General features: G+C 39.2%; 1 long non-coding RNA gene across 1 annotated transcript in view; it reads left to right on the top strand.

Annotated features, from left to right (window-relative positions):
* Window positions 1-4,284: 4,284 nt before the first annotated feature.
* Window positions 4,285-17,929, top strand: part of LOC149915887 (uncharacterized) — a 68,557-nt gene continuing 54,912 nt past the window's right edge. Inside the window, exon 1 of the long non-coding RNA XR_016471413.1 lies at window positions 4,285-4,530. This is a non-coding gene — a long non-coding RNA (uncharacterized LOC149915887). The remainder of the gene's footprint in view (window positions 4,531-17,929) is intronic.

Genomic DNA, 17,929 nt, shown 5'->3' with positions numbered 1-17,929 from the left:
AAATAGTAGAATAAACTTCTCTATATGTGGCTAATAGGAATATTTGGCTAAAATTGTTGGAAATTTTACACAAAATAAAATTTTGTGAGTGCTATAGGAAAGAATGAGGAATACTTCTGCTTTGGCTTTGCTCATAAAATTCATTGATTTATATTTGAAAATACCTTATCTTGCATGAAAAGATACTGTTCTGCGAAGAATATGCTCTTGACAAAAATCATATTTTGATTCAGCACAAAGCATTTAAAAATAAGACTATAACTAATGCACAAACAAACAGTTGTAGTATCTTTATGTGTCCATATACAATAAATTTCTTAGAGTATATTACAGCAGTCCTAATTTATTTCATCTGGAAATATGCAAATTTTTATTTCTGTATTATATGCAGTCATGTAACAATCCTAAAGCATTAATAGTGCCCAACGATGTGAAGTTAAATGCTTATAAAAATGGCCTGTTAAATATAGTAGAAAGAAAACAACATTCTAAGAGTTGTTTCTGCTGGAGTATAGGACATTAAAATGCTGCTAGATGATATCCCAGCTTGGGTTTAAAGAATTAATGAAGAACAAATGTTCTAACTGACATGTGAGCATGCAATTCTCTCTGTGGGTTGACCTTCATTCTTCTGCAGTTAGTTAATGAGGATTTTCTTTGTTATCTTTCTTGCCGAAGAACCTCAGGGCCTTGTATCATTATTGAATGAACACAATGTCACCTCAGTTGGCAGAAATGTTTTGTCTTTTTTCAGGAAAAGAAGTTACCTCATGTCAGCTGGTGAAAGCACAACACAGAAACAAGCAATTGAGAACAGACATTTCAATTCAGCTAAGTTAGCCCAGTGGAGATGTTTAACCTGCTGCCGTTTTGATCAGGTTAGGCTTCATTATTGTATGACTCTTGCATCTTCATCTGAAGTTTGCAACAATTGTTATAAATTAAACAAAAGCATTTTATCTGGAGAACTGCTCGCAGTTTTCCCCTTTTAACAATCAATTACCATTTGTTGCCAAACAGTATGTATTTTTTTTTTTTAAATGAGCAGTTAAAGAACAGCTGTTTTTTATCTGATGCAAAACAACGAGTGTATTGTAACTATCAGTGGATCTTGTAAGGTGGGGATCACATCTGCTCAGAGTACTGGAGCTGTAACTTTGAGCTTTTCTGTGAGCTGTATCATATTTAACAGAGCTGTATAAGGGGTGGAATGATAATTGAGGGTTTCATCAAGCATGAATTTGCAAATTCTATGAAATACTCATACAGGTTCTCTATTGCTCAGTACGTAGATGTTCATTATATGTGGCAGCAAAGCGAAGCCATAAAAACCCAACAAAACAAAAAGCAGCGAATCTTCTGTTGACTTCACGAACAGTGTGTGTCTGTACTTAAAAATGGCATTGGAAAGAAAAGTCATTAGTTGAAAACAGCGTAAGAAAATGTTATTCAGGAATTGTTCATCCTGGTTCATCACATACAGAATAGATATGGACTTGATAACGGATGTAGCAGGGATCTCTAAAGGAACTTCTGCTGAAGGAAGTACTAGGTGTGCATATCGCAAAAGTTTACTGTGAAGAACAGTGCCATGGTATAATCCGTGTCATAAGGTAATGAGCAACAGCAAGTGAAATCTGAAATGATCTGATGTTTTCAGAGATTTTATGCTGCACTTTGCCTTGCAGCCATTTTCCCTTTTTTGAGGTAAGAAGACTTGTACCAGTTTTAGAAAAACATACTACCATGAATCCCACTTGTTACTATAATGGAAGGGAAGGGCATTTGTACAGGTTTTATTGTGCCAATATTCAACTTATCCTTAGTTCCATAAACCACATTTTTTGAGCGGACAGGCACATATGTTTTGTTAAAGTCATTAAAATAACATTGTATTTAATACTTCTCTAACATAAATGAAGTACAACTGTGTTACCTTCTGGTTATTAGGATACATATGCCTAATATACATTCATTTTGGAGTCCCTTAAGGGACAGCCTTGTTATTAATACAGCAGAGAACAGCTGAATGAGCATATGGTTTATTAAGACATGCTTATATTAATTACATGTGGATACTATTTAAAAGGGTCACTGGTCTAAACTGAGTGATGTGTAGTGATCACTACTTTGAACCTCAGAGCTCAGTGGGGTTAATCTTGATCTGAAAAAATCCTGACTGGAAAAAAATGTTAGATGTGTGTCTTAAGTTAGAAAATAATGAAAGACTTAAGAACTTAGTGTCATAAAAACTCAAACAATGAACATGCAAAAACAAAGAAAATTTTGAAGACAACATGAAATTGCACATCAGCAGGTCTACAGCTCATGTGTTTCTATAACACTTTATGCAACTATCTGATCCATGATGGGACCTAACATAATGTGCATGATCAAGAAGCATAATAATTCCAGTTCAAAATTTAAAAAAACATTGAAGTTATGTCTGCATGCCTTCCAGTCCTCATGTTGCTCAACTGATCTGTTTATTGAATATAGCAATTCCTCCTCTGTTACTTAACACTAGTTAATATTTATAACGATTTTTGTTTTTAAGGCTGTTTTTCATTTCAGGAGATGACACGGTACACACTGTGTCCTGCAAGGCACCATTTCAGCTTTCATTGGAGTGCCAGGCAGAAGACTGACTGTATGAGCCAGCAAATAAAACAATATGGATTTAAGCTTTCAGTGCAGAACAAGCTTGGGTCTGTTCAGTTACACTTCTTTTTCTAATCTTGAAGCTCCTTTGATCCTAGAAAAGGTGCAATCAGTGTCTAACACCTAAAATAACATGTGCCAGGTCTGCACTGCTCAATTAATGACAAGTTTTAGTGTTTCTGTGATACTGTAGAAATAGAAAAAGCTATGCTTTACCTTTTCCATCATTTGGCTCCTTAGTTAGTGCCTGATTTGCCTCAGAGTTACACAGCTTCAAGAAAAAAAGGCACTGAGAGAAAAGATTGTTTCCATCAGTGTTTCTTATTTATTTGCAGATACAAAAAGAAAAAAAAAAGAAAAAAAAAGAAAACAAAAGAAAAAAGACATTGCATACTTTCTTGTGTTAGCAGAATCTGAAAATTTAAAATTAAAGAGTCAGGCTCTAGAACTCTGAAAGTAAAACAATACAGTAAGTACAATCTTATAATAATATTTTCTCTATAATTCATTTGCATTTGAGGAAAACTCCAGTGTACTTCCTAGTATTTCTTCTAAAGCATTAAGGGAATGTCTGTTCATAAGTTACATTTGAATCCTTGCAATCATCATATAGTCAATCATCTGGTACTGAGGCATTAGTATAAACTCAGTTGCGAGATGTGGCAGAACAAAAGTATGTCCAAACATACAGCAGTAAAAATGAAGTAATTAATCCTGTATTTTTGTCCCTGTCCACTATCTAAAAGCACTTGTGGGGACGAGGCCTCCTCTTCCCCAGCTGTAAATAGAGACTGCACAAGACCTCCATATAAAACATTTTATGCCTAGTATAAAGAAATGTAGCTCTTGATGTGAAGCATTCATAGTTATCCAAAATATCTGTGCCATTTTACATCTTTCTTTTCAGAAGCATGTTCAGGAAATGTGAACTTTAAAACACCCCAACAACAAAACACAGTCCTAATTTACAAATACATAGCTGTTCTCAGAAATCACAGAATGGCCAAGGTTGGAAGGGACCTCAAGGATCATGAATCTCCAACCCCCCTGCCACATGCAGGGCCATTAACCTCCCCATTTAATGCTAGACCAGGCTGCCCAGGGCCCCATCCAATCTGGCCTTGAACACCTCCAGGGATGGGGCATCCACAACCTCTCTGGGCAGCTGTTCCAGCACCTCACCACTCTCTCTGTAAAGAATTTCCCCGAGTCCAACCTAAATCTCCCCTCCCTCAACTTAAAACTATTTCCCCTCATTCTGCTGTTATCTACCCTTTCAAAGAGTTGATTCCCCTCCCACTATAGGCTCCCTTTAGGTATTGAAATGCTGCAATGATGTCACCCCGCAGCCTTCATTTCTCCACGCTAAAACGATGAAACTCAACTTTAAAATTAACCACAGAGCAGAACTCTATAGCAGCATTTTACTGTACTATTTCAGAGATGAGAAGAAAACCTAAAAGGACTCTCCCTTCAGCTGCAAAAACAAACAAGCCACAGGTGTGTGAGGGGGCAAATAACGGTGTGCTATTAGTGTGGAACAGCAGGTGTTCAGTGTTAAGCTGAACATTTCTTCATATAAACAGCTTGGTAGAAATAAGTTTTTGTCTTCAGTTGAAAACAGATGAAGTTTGATTTATTTTGGCCTATCTCCTCAAACCAGGAGGACTATAAACGGGGCAGCCCTCAGTCTGGTACTGGTGTGGGCCTGCTCCTCCCTTTGCTTGGAGGCTGGTGGCTGCAGGGTTGCTGAGCCCCATGGCTGGGTGTGTGGTCTTTCATCAGTCTGCTTGGTGATGCCTGAACTGCAAAGTTGGTTTGGCAGTGCTGATCCAGGGAAGAAGACCCAAATAGCTCTCTGTTGCTGAGGTAAAAATATTGATGATCATTAGTTCTAATTTAATTTGCTAGCAATTACTTTTGGATTAAAAGATGCTTCTGGGAGGGGTGCAAGTGTTTTTCTTCAGTTTTTGTTTTACTTTTATGTAATAAATTAAGTCAGGGTTTTGATAACGGAGTTACCCAGGTCAGCGTGGCTGTGGTGTGCAGCCTGTGCGGGGTTGGTTTCCGCACTTGGCAGCCCCAGTGTGTGCCTGAGGCATAGGTAGCATGACTAATGCTGAGTTTAATTACCTCTTTGTTATCTCTTTGTAACGTTTGGTTTATTTGTTAGAGAGCTTAATAAGAAACATCAAAAAAAAAGAGATCTGGAGGGTGAGTGATGTGAAAGGAGCAAGGCTATAGGATGAGGTTGTCTCCATGCAGTCATGTTTAAATCGTGCCATAGCAGGAGAAAATACCCTAGTTAACCCGATGTGCTCATCTGTACTCATGTAGGCTAGTGTGGCTTTTTCAGTTCCATGCTGGCACTAGTTTTCCCTCTGGGCTCCTCTCCCTCAGAATGGCTGCTGGCAGCGTGGTAGTGGTTCTCTGGCCTGAATGGTCCTTGGAGTTGGTCAAGTGTTGTACTTCAACTCTGGCTTGGCTTCAGTGAATTGCTCACATAAATGTGGCGTTGTTTTTTTTTCCTCTTCTGTGGTTTGGTTTTTTTATTTTTTATTTTTTTATTTTTATAGAAGAGGGAATAGTGGTGTTGTGAGGGTGTTCTTTATTATTTAAAAAAAAAAAAGCAACAATAAAGAATTTCTGGTCTCATGAAATAGATACTTGATAGGATTAATTTAATTTTAGTGGTGGAGATGAAGGCTTTCTATCTTTATGGAAGGCAAGTGTGATGCAAATGTGTGTTCAAGCGTCCTTTATATGGATCCAGTTCTTTTGTCTTGTACTTAGAACAAATGGAAGTAAGAATAAAGAGGGCAACTTCAAACTCATGCTCAGAGACATCAGTTTACTGTTGGCATTTAGAAAGCCTTTCTTTCCCCAGTAAAGGGTGTGAAGCAGCTGCTTTCCTGACCATGACCACAATCAGAATGCTGTTGGTCTCATTTGAAGTGGAGCTGCATTTTTTTTTTTAACTGCCCTCTCTGGGTATGATGGGGTGATATAAGGTTTGCAAGTAGGAAAATGGAGCTGTTACATTGTTTGGTGTGGGGTAGAGAAAGTGGTTGTGATAACCCTCTGTAAGTCATCATGAGGTGTGATTTCTCACATAGCCTGTGATAGTGTGAAATAGTAAAACTCAATCATAGAAAGCATTATATCAGTATGATCCCTGATTCTGCTGAGATAGAATGCTTTGGTAGGGGCCCTTTTATTTCTTTTATGCTTAAAAAAAAAAAAAAGCTTTTATCTGTTTTAAGCCATATTTTAGTCATGTTGGCTGTAAGAAGTATGAGTGAAAAATAAGAGAAGTACTCAAAAAAAGCAGTAGTCATGAATTGCTCCTGTTGAGGCAGGGCTGTGTTCTATTGGGTGCGATGTAATTTTTAAGAGAAAACATGGTCAACTGCTATATTCAGTGCAAGCAGCCATCCATTACTTTCATTGTAAGATGGAAGCATATTTGGAGAATGTTTGTCCATTACAACTGAATACATTTCTATTATCAAGTTTTAGAATTGGAACTCTTTTTTCCCTAATAAAATTAGGAAACACTGCTGGTGTCTGATATATTAAGTATCCTGCAAGTCAGAGAACAAAGCTCCGAAACGAGGCTATGGTTGGCAAAGAACTGAAATATTCTGGGACTTGTAATCCAAAAATACTTGAAATGTAACAAGCTGAGTATTTGCAAATTGATAGAGTTCCATAAAGTTTTAATAGCAAAAAAGAGCCAGGTGTTGTACTTTCTTCACACTAGAAGAAGCAGCTGATGCATACTGCAACAGCAATAATTCTGGGCTAGAAGCTTACAAATAATCTAGCTACAAATTGTATTGTCAAGGGAATCCAAATACTTTGTAATATATTCTAATACATATTAATTTCAGAGCCCTATAGGGGACAGTCTTGTTATTAATACACAGAGGAGCAGATGTGATAGCATATGGTTTACTGACTTGTATTTATGTTAATTCCATGTAAATAGTATTTTAATAAGGTGACGTTAGTCTATAGCTTCAGTTTCCTAATATCTTTATTCTTTGAAGATCATAATGGGATCATCTAAACTGGGGTCTAGGATCACAGGAAAGGTTAGTTGAGAGAGATCATTTTAGCTAAGATTCATAAGTGGATAAAAAATAGCAATACTTGAGCATTTTGTGATAACTTCCAAGAAAAACCCCAACCAAACAAAAAGAATACTTAGCACTTCAGTGATTAAATTCAATTGAAATGCTTCTAAAATGACTGCCTGACATATAATTTTACTGGTTTTAAATTCTGATCTATGTTTGTTTGCAGTTTTAACTTGTATTCAACTGCCTTGGAGGAACTTGCAGAATCTCATAAAATTCTAAAATAAAATTCCAGTATCATCTTAAATCTGTCTACTGATCTTCGTATGCAACCCATCTATTGGTTTGTGTTGGAAAAGCTGTGAATGCAGTCCAGAGTTAGCTCAGGCTTCTCAACAGCTTTCTGTGGGGCACAATTGGCTGAAATCACACTCCCAGTCACTACCAGGAGTCACAACAGTCTGTGATGAGAACAGAGTAAAAGTTCTGTGTTTGTGGAAGCAGGTGACAAAACAAAGTGCTAATCATCTCTAGGGCTTCAGAGTACTTGAGGAAATGTTCTCTATTCTATTAGGATTTTCTGTTTTAAACAATTCTCACCTCCTGCATACACAGGTCTACAGTGTTTTCAGGTTACCGTGAAGTTAAATTCTTTTCCTGTGGTTTCCTTAGCCATTAACTGTTTCTTGTAACTCCTGGTTTAAAACCCGAAAACTGTAGGTAGAAGTGCAATTTAGTTATCTTCCCTATAGTTAGAAACACAACTTTTCTTTTTAAAATGTAAAGAATAGTCTAAGACTTCTGCGCTTCTAATGTAAAGACCTCTGGGTTCTCTGTCTTTTATTTTAATTGGTAGTGGTAGTGTCAAAACAATTTCTATGAGCTTAAGTTCAGTTTATTAAGTGGTAGACTTCATATAGATATGTCAATAATACTTCATTCTTTGTTTTATGTGTACCAAAGTGAGTTAAGGACTCTGATTAGAATATCCCTAGGTATCAGGCTTATTAGAGTATGTCTTGAATAAGTAAGCTAATGGTAGGATTTTGTAGGAGTTTGATTTCTGTCAGTGTTTTTCAAAGTTCAGTGAATACTCTGGCACTAGCTTAGGCTAGTTATTTCTGTTCTCTTCCTAAAGACTTGGAGTTTTCTAGGACCCAGACTTTGACCCCCCCCCCACAAAAAAAAGTGCAGTCTATGTTGGGCTACCAGAAACACTGTAGAAGTGCTGTGCATCTGTCTGTTTGTTATGACTTTACATAGTGCGGGGTCATGAAAACTTCTGAAGTATGCGAGTGGATGCACCACATACATGCATTCCGGACTTGATGCTGGCTGCTTCCTAGCTTAGAAAGCTCTTAAATGGAAGAGATCAGCTCATAGTACTGGAGAACTTCCATCTTGCACTGAAACATCCAACTGACTTCTCAGGTGCTTTGAAATGGTCCTAGTTGGATTTGTGGTGCATTACATATTCATATAATGCTTTTGAACACAGAAAACAGATTTGCAAGCTTCAGCTGCTTTGTCTGCTTTTGTTCCTTTAACTTGCAAAAACAGTTAGCTGTTTGGCAATTGTAAAAGACAATGCACAGAGCCAAATTCTGTTCCATTCAATAATCTATCCTATCCCATCATCTTTGTAAAATGTAGTAATGAACATGCAACAGTTCACTTCTTTTGCAGAGATCTGCTGCTAGGGTCTTGTAAGTAGTAGCACTAACAAAGTACTCACTAACACTAAGAAAAGGTTTGAAAACAGTAAATAAGCATTTGGGCAACAGATTATGGTTACAGCACTTGAAGGAGACGATGAAAATGTTTTTACAGTTTTATTCCCCACTTAAATTGTTTCTACGTTATTTCGATGTATTTGGCTAAGTAAAACAATCCAATATCCAGAATTGCTTTCTTTTTTTTTTAATGAAAGCTATGTTTAAAGTCATCAAGTGATATTTCCTCTCTCAATATGAGCTACATCTTTGCTCATAGTAGGAGGCACTAGAGATTCATAATCCATCCAGAGTGAAACAACAGTTTGAGTCATCATCAGCAGAGGGACATCAGATCATATATCTTTGCTTGACAAGAGGTGGCAATTTAATCTGACAAGTTTCCTGCCAATGAGGACAGCTCTAGGAGCTCAACTGCCTTGACAGAGATTTGACATGTCATTGAGGGATGTTGTGCAGAAGCTTGACAATAAACTTGAACTTGCTAATGCAGTTTAGGATTGCTGTAAAAATTTATTAGAAATCAGAGACTGTAAAATTACTGTATTCCTCCGGAAATGTTTCTCTTTCCCTGCTGAATATATATGGATGTTTAATGCACAGTACATGTTTAAAAGCTTGTTTTCAGATGATGTAAAACAAATCTATTACATGGCACATGAATTGGTAAGGAATTCAATTAAATGCATGCAAGAATAAAAATGTCCACTTGTAAGCCTGTTTTGCCAGGGTATTTCTTTGTGTTGCTGCCTTAAGAGGATTTGGAGACGCATGTTATCAACACAAGAACAGTCTGATTCTGTATCTTTGTAATTATAGAGGTAGGTGAGATCTTGGGTATTTCAAATGTAGGAGAGACCTCTGCACTGTCTCCTTTCCTGAAGAGAAGAGCAGCCCTTTCGAGTTAAAGCAGCATCTGAATGCTGAATTGGTATGCACCTCTTAGGAACTGTATTTGGCTGCAGAGGCACCTAAGTGGCTTGTTTTGCATGTCACTGAAAACAACCCCAGCTGAAGTATGGAGATCCCATGCAATTGATACTAGGTTCCTGTGGGTTCTGGAGCTGAGCTTGCAGTCAGCTTCTTGGCAAGGCTGGTTTTTAAGTGCTCTTTTAACTCTAGGTGCAATCTGAACACAGTTATAATCTTGGATTTGTTTCACTGAATAAAGCGTTCCAGTACGAAGTGAAATCAAAAGCTATTTAACATGCAAATGAGGCATTCAAGTTTGATCTGGGGATTTTTTTTGGAGGTGTTTAAGATGGGATGTTCATTATCCCAAATGATGCAACAGCTCTCATGGCAGTTCAGCACTTAGGGATGTGTTGACAAATGCCATCTGGAAGGATATTAGTTATGCTTTCACAGAATTTCTGAATGAACTTCAGACTGTGAGGTGTTTTTTTTTTTTTTAGAAAAGGCTAAGAAAGCTATGAAGAATCTGCAGAGGTTCTTTTCAAGAAGTGTTCTAGGACATAAGATGGAGCCTTCTTGAATTGTTTCTCTGTTAGCTCTTGAACTCTTGAAGAAAGAGGCAGGTCTGGTTAGTGCACTTATCTGTGGAGTTCCCTTTAACATCTACCTAGACAGTTGTCTAGTTCTTTAAATTTCATGTTAACAGAAAACAGAAAATAACACCGACAACAGATGAATCATCATCATCTTTTCTTGCCATATCCTTTATGAATCTAGCTGAGATGGATGCGTTGGTTGAACAGTTTGTAATTGTTTGGACAGGTTTTTGTAATTGTTCATAATAATGTGGGCCACTGTGGTGTAACCTGTCATGCAGCTCAGCAGCACAAGGCTGCTCACTCACTCACTCTTCCACAGGTGGGATGAGGGAGGGAATAGGAAGAGTGGAAGTGGGAGAACTCATTGCTTGAGACGAAGGTAGCTTACAAGGTAAAGCAAAAGCTGTGTGTGCAGGCAAACTTGAACCATGCTTCCATTTACTGCTTCTCATCATAGGCAGGTGTTCAGCCCCTCCCAGGAGAGTAAACCCTTGTGAATGCTGAATTTCATTGTGAAGATAAATACTATCAATCCCAATGTCACCCCTTCATCCATACCCCCAGGTTTACTTGTTGAGCATGGAGCTGTATGGTGTGGGTTATCCCTTTGGTCAGTCTGGGTCAGCTGTCCTGGCTGTGTCCACTCCCAGCTCCCTGTGCACCCCCCAGCCCCCACTAGCAGGCAGCACAGGGAACAGAAATGTCCTTGGCTCTGTGAGAGCGCTGCTCAGCAACAACTGACATGTCACTGTGCTTCCACTGCTGTTTTCAACACAAATCCCAAATGAGGCGTTGTATGAGCTTCTGGGAGGAAAATTCTGTCTATCCTAGACAGAACCATGACAGTCATAATGCCAGAATTCTATGTCTTCTTTCTAATGATTACATTTAGTTGAAAGGGAAGAAAACTAAATGACAGCTTCTGTTCTGGTATACAGGAATACCTGGTGCATGTGAAGTCTGGGAAAATCCAAGAGGGGTATGAAGCTGATTGAGCTTGTTTTATCACATCCCTTTTATTCTGTTAGTACAGGGAGAACATACTGACCTCAGAAACTAATGAAAAGCTTAAGATGCCTTCAGAGAGTCTTTACAATGCCTTTCAAATGCATTAAAACTAATTAGAAAACAGAAATCAATCAGCCTGATGCAGTGTCCAAAGTAAGTCAGGGAGAGTGTAAGAGTTACTGTGCTCAGCCTGAACCTCCTTGTTTGTTTGCCTTTTTAGGGTTTTCTTTATACTTAATTTTGCTCTTGACAAAGGCTGTGTGTAGCTGTAATCTCTCACTAATTAAGCACTTAAGTAATCCTTTTAGCATATTCCTGGCATGTGCTGACATGGCTATTGTAGTCATATTTTAATTTGGTGTGCTTCATGGCCACTGAAAGCAAATCTAGGCAACAGGGATTTCACTGGGGAAGAGGTTTGAATGGGAATTCAGTTGGGTAGGGTAGTTACTGTTTGTGATGGGGAGCCCTTTTAATGTCAAAATTCCTTAGACACTAATATTCTGTAAATGATATGGGAACTTGCGATGTACTTAATTTTGTGACATTAAGCTTGAAGGCATTTTTTCCCCCTCCCCAGCTCCTAAGATAGATACTACCATGATTTAACAATGTGGAAAGCAACAGACAGCATTGAGTGAGCTTTGTTCAATGCCAAGCTGTGCTGGATGGGATTGGTATTCTGACAGTGAGCAAGAATATCCTGTTTTGTGTGTAGTATAACCACTAGAACATGCTCTTAGTAGATGATATTTTAAAATTATAAAATGCAGGTTACACTTTTCAACTGAATATTGTTAAAATACAAATATTTAAATTGTTACAGATGTGAGGTTTCTAATAAGTTGGTGGGTGGCAGGTAAGGGAATGCTTATTCTAGTGGGACAGGGAGGGTAGAGAATGGTCTTCTCTGTGACAAATCTTGTGTATGTGTATGTCTGTGGTTCAGCATGTTTGCAGAGCTTGGTCGTCTGAACCCGGGTTTTGAGTCACTCCCCTACTAGAGGGGGCCAGTGAGCTGCAGCAAGAGCAGGTTATCCAGAGAAGCACTCAGAAGTGCTTTGCTCAAAGTGTCTTATCCACCTTTTTGCTCTTTATTTGTTTGTCTCCCCTGCTGCTTCAAGGGGATCAGCTGCATGTTGCCAATTAGGCTCATCAGCATTGTCAATAACAGAAGCGGAGCTCCTGGTAATCTCCCCCCTCCTTGTTAGTGGACTGTAAGGGCTTCTGGCTGTTTGTGATGAGACTTAACCCTTATCCCCCTACAGGGAGCCAAGCCACTCTGTCAAAGACCAGGAGGAAGGTTTTGCCTGTTCTGTATTGTAAGGGTTCTTTTCTGCCATCATAGCCCCAGTGGGTTTGATTAGACTCTGTTTTTAGCTATAGATGTCAGCTTGTGGGAAAACATAATTAATTTCAACACAGATCAATATGGAAAGGATATTTTAAGAACTCAGCTTCAAGCTAAAGGTAATAGCACAAAGTTTTATTACCTGTCAAGCAGATCACTTGGGCATGTCTTGAATGCAAGCTGCAAGTGAAACTTCTGTGTTACCAGCCAGGATGCCATTACAGTATAAGTCTGTAAGCATGTTCATTAGACAGCATGTTCAAAGACTCTCAGCTCTTGCAGTCATACTGTCATCTTTGCTAAGGGCAACCCCTCAATGCACGCTCTTTATTTATTCCTGTATGAGGCACCTTCAGTGCTGTGGCTACTTTCCTCTTCCCAAGGGAGTGATTCAATTCAGGGGGATTGTAACACTTAGTGACTTCTGCAACCGAGTGGAAATCAAACCAACCTAGGCTAATTTTTTTCTCCTGTAAAAATGTGTCTTGCAGGGTACACCTTTTCTTGACAACTATTAAATATGAATGCTTTTTGGCATTATGTTGTGGGGAGGAGGGAGAGAGCAGTCTGAATGTACTGCAGTGCCTGTGGTTGAATAAGGAATCAGCATATTTGTTTCCTCACCATTAATTTGGACAGTCAGCACAATAATACTTCTAGCTCATGAGGAAACTTGGAGGCTTGCAGTGATACTGAGTCTGGATTATTGTGTAACTACTAATGGTGTTAAGATGTTTAGTGTCTGGAGTTGATCATTTGTGGATGAACTCTACGATATGAGACATCGGGATTTTTGTACACAACTGTGAACCCTAGGAACTGTAAAACTAACAGGTAAACAAAATCTCAGAGTGGTTGAGCTATTTGCTGGTTTCTCAACAGCAGATGGTGTCGGGGTAGCACTTGTGGGCCTTGGAATCCAGGTGCCAGTGGCAACAAGCCAAGAACACTGGGAAGTGTAGCACAAAATTGAAATATAAGTAATGTTTCTACATATCTTTGTTTCTTTATTAATTTAGAAATGAGTGTAACGAAGGCTGAAAGACTATTGCTAGTGGTAGCACTTTCTGTGTAGGTTTAGGAAAACATACTGCTCTGAAATGTGTAAGAACACTTGATTATCTGAAACATAGCTTTGCGTAAGTGCCCTCAATACATTTAACTAGTAAAATTGTGTGTGTCTGGATCCTCTAGAAACTGAAGTAAGAGTAAAACAAAGCACTTTAATGCATTTTTATTGATCCTTGCAGTAGTTTCTTCAAAGCTGAACAGAACAACTCAAGTTGTTTTTTCATTCCACTCAAAATTGGAGTAGAAATTTAAGTATCGATAACAGATGTTCTTCACAACGCCATGGCTGATGGGCTATTGATTCATAATGAAGTTTTAATCCTCTGCATATTGAGTAAATTATGAAGCTACTATGCTGACATCACTGCGTTTCATCTCATTTGTCATTAGCAAGTTGTAAATTATTTAACTTCGATGCTTTGTCAGCAAAGCTTTGAAATTAGATTTGCAGAAATTACCATGTACAACAACTTTTAAAAATGAGATAGGAATCATTTGAAATGAACTGTTATCAATTGGCATTTGCTTAGTAATTAGTGTTTAAATTATGAGAGGAGTCTCTAGGTCTTTTCTAGGTAGAATAGGTAACACTTTAAAGAGAAGCTTTTTTCAGTATGAGTATGTTATGAGTGATGCTTTTTCATGTTTGCTATGATGAATCCATTAGACTTGCCTGGTGTAAGCATTTGATAGGGAAATGTGCGCAGGTCTGCGTGTGCAGCTCTGGGGGTGGGTAGCACAAAGGAGTTTCTTGAAGACATTCAATTAAAACAAAAACCAAGTGGCCACTGTATCTGGATTGATCAGTTGCAGTTACCGTATTCCAAGATCATACCTTTGTATAAATTAAGATTAAACCTCAGTTGTTGGGTAGCCCTAAATATTGATTTGTACTCAGTATATTTGGAAACTGGGTTTTCGATTACTCTGCTACCAGTTCCTGGATTTTACATTTTTGTGTTTCCCATGGCAACAGATTTCCCTGTGACTGAGCAAGTATCATTTTCCTGCTTCGGATGTTAGCAGTGTCAGACAGTTCTAAGGTATGAATGTGTAGCCTCACACAAAAGGCTGGTGAGACATAATTTATTAAGAATTATCTCAGATTCTTAGTGGTATTAAAAATAAAACAAACAAAACCCAACAAAATTAATCTACGATTTAATCTACAGATTAATTTATAATTTATTATCCATATACTGCATGTATGTGTTGCAGGCTTTGATAAGACTTTATTTGAAGTAAAATGCCTTTATTTGATGCTTCAAATCAGAACCCTTGTGAAATGTTGAGCCAATGGTTCAGTTTGGCTGTTTGCTTCTTGGTTTTATGCTTGGTTTGAAGTTACTTCCCTCATGCTTGGGAATGATCATATTAATTATAGAATATATGCCACCATTCTTATCTCTTAATAGAAATATCCATTGTTGTTTTGACATTTGTAGGTGACTTCTGTGGAAAGGTCACCTTTTTCCCCAATTAATTCTGTTAAGAGAAAAGCTTAGCTATGCCCACTAATGCTGTCCTGATCTAATAATGTTTTTCTTTCCCCTAGAGCTAAATTCTCAAGCATGAGCACATACAATGGAAAGAATAAAAAGCTGTCTTCCAAAAGACATGCTGATGGAAATATATTGTAGTGATGAATTCATCTCTACTTTTGCAGAGTTGTTTCATTACGTATAGTAATCTCCCAGGCAAGAAGGGCAAGAAGTTACTCTGCCTGCTGCAACTTGAAGCATCCAAGCCAATGGATGGGTGCTAAGGATGAAACAAATGTCTCCTAATTAGCAAGCAGTTAGAAAACACAAACATAGTACTTGCTTTCTGTGGATTTCTGCCTTGATGGAAAGCTATCTACTTTTTAATGAACTCCTTATTTTTGTGTTACTTCAGTTCTGAAATACTGTTATAAATGATAACTTGACTGTGCTGTAGACAACAATCTGAGTCAAGTTCTAGTTCACTTGTGACATGATTTGCCAAGCTGTTCTGTTTTGAAAAAGCCATAGATCTGTGTTACCTTTACCTTCTAACACATGATAAACAGAGAGCAGATTGGGTATTTAAGTGATATTGCTTAAATAACTGCTGATATCTTAATTCAGCCCTTTGGGAAGAAATAAGCTACCCACATCTTTGTTAATTCAGTTAAATCATCAGAAGTAAAACCTGATTGAAAGATGGTTAGCTGAGTTCAGTATTCCAAATGGTATGGCCACTGAGATGCATGTGGGTGTTTGAGATGCTTTTTTAAACTAACCATGGTAAAATAAATACTATCATTTTTTTTACTGGATCTACTGGATCCCACATCTTAGTGATGAATCTGGTTTCCTTTTGAAATAGGAATTAACAGTTTTAACTTAGCAAGTCACTGTTTAGACTTGGGTTTGCCCAGGACTACGTGACTCTAAAATATATCCTCCTATAACACTGTTTATTTCTAAAACTCAGTGTTCATGTTGCTCAATTTAGCGTACTTAAAAAAAATTTCCTTTTTAACTGCTTCAGAGTAATTGTCATGTTACTTGTGCTGACTAGTCCTGTCTCATGCTCTTCTTGCATAGGTAAAAGAAATGACTCAGCTAAATCAGAATCTATGCAGAGTGTAGAGCCATTTTGTGGAACTCTCAGGCTTTCAGTGTCCAGCTAGATCCTCACTAACATATAATGAAATGGAAGTAGGAAACTTGAAACCTGTGTCTAAAAATGCATCTGAAAAGCCGTGCTTGCTGGACTAAGTGGACAGTACTTGTTAGTAGTGATTTCAGATGTGCAGACTGGATGATTATGCAACATGGCTAAGATGAATTAAGTGCTCTGAAATGCCCATTATTCTAAGATTTAGTTCATTTGGTATTTCTTAAGTTTTATCCTCAAAGAAACCCACCAAAAGTAGATAAATGTCAGGCAGTGATCATGGCCAGCATTTAAAAATATAATACTGCAAGAGGAAACTAGGGCTAGGTGTAGGCAGCACTGACCAGCTCAAACAGTTGCAAAGCATTTATTGATCAGAAGACAAAGAAGGAAGCACATCTGTTCAATTGGTGATCTTTGTTAGTAGATATACCTCTATGTGGGGACCAAGGAGGTAAATCCCTCCCCACTGTAAGGGTTGAGCAAGTCCGAGAGTGCCTCCTTAGACTGAATGAGTATAAGTCTATGGGGCCAGATGGCGTGCATCCCAGGGTCCTGAAGGAGCTGGCTGAGGTGGTTGCTGAGCCGCTCTCCATCATATTTGAGAAGTCGTGGCTGTCAGGTGAGGTCCCGGACGATTGGAGGAAGGGTCACGTCACTCCCATTTACAAGAAGGGGAGCAGGGAGGACCCGGGTAACTACAGGCCGGTGAGTCTCACCTCCGTGCCTGGGAAGATTATGGAACAGATCCTCCTGGACAATATGCTTGATCACATAAAGAACGAGCACGTGATCCTAGATAGCCAGCATGGCTTCACCAGGGGAAGGTCATGCTTAACTAATCTTGTGGCCTTCTATGATGGAGTGACGGCATTGGTGGACGAAGGGAAGGCAACTGATGTCATTTACCTGGACCTGAGCAAGGCCTTTGACATGGTCCCCCGTCACATCCTCATCTCCAAACTGGAGGGAAGTGGATTTGACGGGTGGACAACTAGATGGATAAGCAATTGGTTGAAAGGCCGCAGACAGAGGGTGGTGGTCAATGGCTCTATGTCCAGGTGGAGGCCGGTAACGAGCGGTGTCCCTCAAGGGTCTGTCTTGGGACCGGTGCTCTTTAACATCTTTATTAATGACATCGATGAGGGAATGGAGTGCACCCTCAGCAAGTTTGCTGATGACACCAAGCTGAGTGGTGCAGTCGATACGGTGGAGGGAATGGAGGCCATTCAGAGGGACCTTGACAGGCTTGAAAGCTGGGCTCGGGTGAACCTAATGAGGTTCAATAAGGCAAAGTGCAAGGTTTTGCACTTGGGCCGGAAGAACCCCAGGCACCTGTACAGGCTGGGGGGAGTTGTCCTTGAGAGCAGCTCGGCAGAGAAAGACCTAGGGGTCCTGATAGATGAGAAACTTAACATGAGCCAGCAGTGCGCTCTGGCAGCCCGGAAAGCAAATGGGATCCTGGGCTCCATCAGGAGAGGGGTGGTCAGCAGGGATAGGGAGGTGATTGTCCCTCTCTACTCTGCTCTTGTGAGGCCCCATCTGGAGTACTGTGTTCAGGTGTGGAGCCCTCAGTACAAAAAAGACATGGAGATTTTGGAAAGGGTCCAGAGGAGGGCCACGAAGATGATCAGGGGGCTGGAGCACCTCCCCTATGAGGACAGGCTGAGGGAGTTGGGTTTGTTCAGCCTGGAGAAGAGAAGGTTGCGGGGCGACCTCATTGCAGCCTTTCAATATCTGAAGGGAACTTACTCCCAGGAGGGGAGTAAACTCTTCATAAGGGCTGATAATAGCAGGACACGGGGAAATGGTTTTAAGTTAAAAGAGGGAAGATTTAGGTTGGATGTTAGGGGGAAGTTTTTTACT

The sequence above is a fragment of the Phasianus colchicus genome, chromosome 15, assembly GCF_987193195.1.
Source record: "Phasianus colchicus chromosome 15, bPhaCol1.hap1.1, whole genome shotgun sequence".
Taxonomy (NCBI): domain Eukaryota; kingdom Metazoa; phylum Chordata; class Aves; order Galliformes; family Phasianidae; genus Phasianus; species Phasianus colchicus.
This window is presented reverse-complemented; position numbering and strand designations above follow the sequence as displayed.